General features: G+C 31.6%; 1 long non-coding RNA gene across 1 annotated transcript; it reads left to right on the top strand.

The window, feature by feature from the left end:
* The first annotated feature begins 840 nt into the window (after nucleotides 1-840).
* Nucleotides 841-1,553, top strand: LOC133793481 (uncharacterized). Its single transcript, XR_009874847.1, has 3 exons — nucleotides 841-1,010; nucleotides 1,346-1,431; nucleotides 1,540-1,553. It is a non-coding gene; the product is annotated as an uncharacterized LOC133793481 (long non-coding RNA).
* The last annotated feature ends 4,252 nt before the right edge of the window (nucleotides 1,554-5,805 follow it).

Genomic DNA, 5,805 nt, shown 5'->3' on the forward strand with positions numbered 1-5,805 from the left:
AGCAAATGAAAAAAAAAAACTTATCCCTAATCTCTCAGTGCATCTCTACCAGCGTGCCTCTCTCTCTCTCTCTGGTAAATCCTCTCTCTCAAATCCCTAATCTCTACCAGCGTGCCTCTCTCTCTCTCTCAAATCCATAATCCCTAATCTCTCAGTGCATTCAGTCTCTCTCATTCGCTCTCCCTTGCTCTTTCTCTCATTCGCTCTCTCACATTCTCTCGGCTTTCTAACCCTCGCGCCGTTGAACCACACCACAACCACACCCCCTGCTGAAGCCTCCCTCACGCCGGTACTCACGCAACTAAAGCACACCACGACCACGCCCGTGCTGTAGTCATTGAGTCTCTCGTCCCCCCCTCTCTGTTTATCTCTCCCGCTGGCTTTTCCGTTTGTCTCTGTGAGGTATAATTTGTTTTTTTTTTCAGATTTCAATTTAATATCAAGAAACCATTTTGAATATTATCAATATATATATATGCTTGTGTTGTAATTATTTCTAAAATCCTGACTTTCATATATATAGGCTGCTTTGTGGAGATATTTGCGACATTTTAATCTTGTGAGTGATTTTCTTACTATGTGCCTGGTTGAATAAACTCTTCTCTTTCGGCATTAACAGATTTCCTTCATGTTGTACTAATAAAATGGATTTATATAAGGCTGATGCCATTCTCAACCCATCGAAGGAGCAACTAGTAGATGTTGTGCAGATGCATTTCATGTCACAGGTACTGGTCTTCATCATTTTGCATAAAGATTAATTGTGAGTTTTTGTTAAAAATTTTAGTCTTACCCTTAATGATGATATAATATTATATAGAATATGATGACTCTTTTTAAATTTGTAATTGGAGAGTTGACATGTATTTTGCTCTCTTCAGGTTGCAGGTGGTGATGGAACCGCAGGGTGGCTTCTTGGAGTTGTTTCTGATCTCAAGTTATCTCATCCACCAGCAATTGCAACAGTGCCCTTAGGAACATGAAACAATCTTCCATTTGCATTTGGCTGGGTAGGAAGAACATGAACATTTCAAATCACTTCTACTTGTTCATTATACCTGTTAAAGCTTTCTTTACCGATTCAGATATATATACATATATATATATGTATATATCGTTGTGGCATATCCTTTCATCTTGTTTTGACTCATAACCCACTTCTTGATGATATGTTTGATGTTGAGCTGAATCTTTTAATGTTAAAACCCCTGAAAAAGTGTTGATATTCACATTTACTGAAGAAAAAAAATCATACTTTATTTAAGCTACTTAGTACAGAAACTATTTTCATTTACCGTGTTATAAACTTCAGTTTAATCAGTAGCCATATTAATTGGTGCTATAGGGGAAGAAAAATCCTGGGACAGATGAAAATGCGGTAAAGTCATTTTTGCGTCAAGTAATGGATGCTAAGGAAATGAAAATCGACAGGTCAGAGGAGTTGTTACTTTCTTTAGCACTTATTTTTTTTTTCTATGAAATCTTCTGTCGTTCTCGGTTGTAGGTACTAATTGTTGTTCCCTATTTGATTGTGAATAGCTGGCATATTATGATCAGGATGCAGGCTCCAAAAGAAGGTCCATGTGACCCTATTCTCCTCTAAAATGGATATTTTTTGCTTGCTGTTATATGAATGTTTCTCTTCTTATTCAGGCTTGCTTATTCACGAGGTAGCCAATATACTTAGCAGTTATTTTCTATTTTATTTATGTTTCTTTGTTCCTTGCTTTGATTTTGCATTTATGTGATAGATTGCAAAACCTTGTTATGTGCAAGCTAAAAATCAAGGATTCAATATCACAGTGGAGTGATTTCTATGACACATGGGTTATTTTTTTAACTTTTAAAACAATTGCATCTGCATGTGACACTTGTTGAACTAAAAACTTTCCCTCTTGTTTAAAGATTCAGAGTGTATTTTTTTTTTCATTATGCTTGTAAGTTTAAAAATTGGGATGGCAATCAGGTGTTTAATGGAGTTGTTGATAAAAATTCAGGGCTGTTTTTAAGCTTTCCTTGGTTCTATTTATGTTTTGTTATGACTTATTTAGATTGAGAATTTAGGTTTTGGGATTTTGAAAAATGGTTTCGCTATCTCATTCTCTAGTTGTAATTCTGAAAAACCAGTTTCAGATCTTCTTTGGATGCTAATTCAAGTGACATGCATTTGTTTTGTTCAAACTGAAATCAAAATCGTATTGAAAAACACAATATTATGTTCTACAAATCTTTTTACTGAATTCCAAATAAAATAGAACATGAATAACTTGTATAGGGTAATTTAATGTGCTCTCAGCTTTATTTTGTTTTCATGGGAGTTTTTGATGTTGGTTCTTTGCTAGGCACTTATTTTTGCGAAAGAATTAGCTATGCCTGGAAATGGAGAGAAAGAGTCAAATTTGAGCAAGAAAAACGCTCACAAACTCAATGATTTATAAGGTAATTTCTCAGTTTTTGTTGGAATAAATTAACAAACAGCAAGCCATTTTAGCTTTTGATGTTCATTACTTAATTGGTATAACTAATGAGAATACATGACAAACTTCTATATCTGTCTTTGTTCCTTGCTTTGATTTTGCATTTATGTGATAGATTGCAAAACCTTGTTATGTGCATAGAGGGAATCATATATTTTGAGAATGGTTTATTTATGGTTTTGCATTTTGAGAATGGGATTAGTCAATGAGTAATGATCTTGAAATTATTACCAGGTCGTTGAGCATGGTCTGGGACATCTGCCATTTACAGAAAAACAGGTGGTCACTCCAACTGGTAAGCTGACAGTCAAATGGAATTTTTTAGTTCTTTGTCCCTTTCAGTTTTCATTTTTAATGGGTTCCTTCAGCTTATATGTGAAAAATTACTTATCATATTGTAACTTTTCCTTTTTTCTTTTTTTAAACAGGAAATTTTTTAGCATATGAGTAACATTAGCTTCTTGTCTGAATGTGAGGGCATTAACTGTTTAGCCTCAACAATTAAGTGCCACTACTCATATTAGAAAAGCAAAGCATATGTCAGTATTGCAAATCTCTAAAAAGGAAAATCTAATATTAACTGTCCTAATATGACAGTTTAGGACCCATGCTTCATATGCATGTTTGTTGTTCAAAGACTAAAGTTAGTTTATGCTGTATAGATGATACCTTCATTATTTTGTTTTCTTTTGGTGATGGGAGCTTTTAAACTTGCTTTGCAATTGGACACTGTGGTGTCAAGCTGTGATGTTTTAGTTTTTCATGATGTTAAGCAATAGAATTATTGGATTTGGAATTCTTAGTCAATATGCAATTGGGTCTTGTAAATTTATATTTCTTTTGACTTGATGTAGATGCAATTTCTAAATATGTTAACTTTATTTAAAATTATTACAATAATAATGATGACAAGATTTTGATAACCTTTCTTCTCTTTCAAATGGATTTGCAATGAATTCATGCAGTCATTCAATTGTATAACTGCATATGGTATATACTATTTGGAATAACTTTCTAGTTGTAGAAAAGCCTTGGCTTTTCATGGTTAGATTTGCAGGAAAATTAATCAATGGCCAAATTTTCCTAACAGAAAAAGAAAAAAGAAAGCATGTAATCTGATTCATGTGCAGTGTTAGGATCATTTAAGGGTAATCATTCATACATAAAGTAATAATAAGGGTAATCATTCAATGTATAAATAACTAAATATAAATACATAATGATGCTGAGTAATTATTAATAATATCCACTCCTCATCCTCGAATACTCACTCTAAGGATATATGAATATATAATACTTTTGAGTCTTTATTATTTTAATTTTTTTTTGGATCCCCTACTGCACCAAGTCCAAAAACATGCCATTTTTTTTAATTTCTTAATTTCCAGTGGTTTTTTTGCTCTAACATGTGTATTTAAATAATTTTAAGATGCTACAAAAGAATTTTTTCTAGAAAGTTGCATGAAACTCATTTTTGGCATACAATCTGAATTCTTTTAGTTATGTTGAATTTCAAGAAAGCTTGTCATATTCTTTTGATTTTTGAGTGGTTTATTTGATTTTTCTCTTTTTGACGTGCTATTCATTTTATGTTGGTACCCAGCCTTGCCAATTCCAAAAGATCTTACTTTGTCCATTTGATTTCTTGTTCTTTTCTATTATTGGGTATATATTAATGTATTCATTATTGATGAGATTTAAGTGTTGATCATATGTAATTATTCCATTAAACTGATACAATGTAAACCATGTTTTGTGAAAATACCTCAAAGAACCATGTGTGTGTTGCTACTTCTACTTTTTGAAATTATTAAAAACATGTATGATGTACACTTTGTGAGATGTTTAGATTTAGTTCTTTGTCTGTACCAGCTGTATCTGTTTTAATTTATAACTAGAAAATATTATTATATTTCATTCTTGATCTCACTTTTATTTATTCTTATAGTTTGAACTTGTGTAATTTATAACTAGAAATCATTATGCAGAAGCTTGTTGACTTGATTGGAATAACATCTATTATGGAGGTATACTACTTTTTACCATTTCTTGATGTTATATAACTTCATTTCTTTGTCCTCTATTTTGTTGTAATGTATTCTTTTGTATATTGATGTAGTGGTAGTTTAGCTACCTTTTTCTTTTTTCTTAGCTTTTTGTTTTGATGCGATACTTGTGGTGGTTTTCACCACTCACTGTCTTGTAATATTCATTTATTAACACAAGTTGTTTTGTTTTTTTTTTTGGTTTTATAAAAAAAAAAAGGTTTTTCCTAGCTTCTTTAAAAACAAAGATTCAATTTTGCTGCTTCTTTCAAATTGGCATCTCCTGGTATTTTAATACAAAATATAATAGCATATCTGCCTTTTGTGACCTGACAATATAGAAGTTGTATTCTGCCCCCAAAAATGTGCAGGTATTTTCTTTGGGTTTGTTATTGTGGTACTTGTATTCTGCCTTTACCTTGACCATCTTTATCTGCTTTAATGTTATTCTGAACGTCTGCAAATAAATATTTGGTTTTCTTGATGATCTTTATTCTAATTCCATTTTTTTATGCTACCAGGATTTTTAGGATGATCTTTATTCTTGATGATCTGAGTAATTTTTAGGATGTTCTAGGCGTCTACAGTTTACTAGGCTTTGAAAGTGCTTATAAATGAATGATTGTTTGTCATTTGGTCTCAAAATCAAATCCTTGACTCACTTTGGAATTAATTCGCCGAAAGTAAATGAAACTTTTAGGTAAATGAAGAGTGATTTTAAAATCAATTAATTATTAAATTTATTAACCATATAACTATTGAGTATTCTCTTGCCGGCAACACTTAGTCAATACTTTACTATTTGTATTTGTTAGTGTCTTTAGTTCTATTAGTATTACTGTTTGGTTTGTTAATATAGACTCTTCCTGTAATTGATTGTAGTTAGTCTCTACCATGGTTAGAATTGCTTGTGTTGGTCTTTTTGTAGTTCCCTCTCCTTTAGTCCTTTTTGCTGTATTTTTTTTTTGTATGAAGTTAGGATTGTCTAGATTTGATTTATGCATGTTCTATTATCTGATTTTATTAAGCTTTTGTTATAAGTGTGATCTGAAGCTCTACTCTCTTAAAGTTAAACTATGATTATTTGCATATCAGTTTTTGCAATTGTATTTCATTTGGCCATTTGATAATTGAAAATTCGCTTCCATATGCAGGCAATTTATTCATTCATTTAAGGTTGAATATAGAAGAGTTTTCTCCTAATTAATTGCTTATAAAGATATATTCAGATAGCATACTATGGGCATGATTTATATTATTCCTCTTTAATGGGGAATGTCTAT

This window comes from Humulus lupulus, chromosome 8 (genome assembly GCF_963169125.1).
Source record: "Humulus lupulus chromosome 8, drHumLupu1.1, whole genome shotgun sequence".
In the NCBI taxonomy this organism is placed as follows: domain Eukaryota; kingdom Viridiplantae; phylum Streptophyta; class Magnoliopsida; order Rosales; family Cannabaceae; genus Humulus; species Humulus lupulus.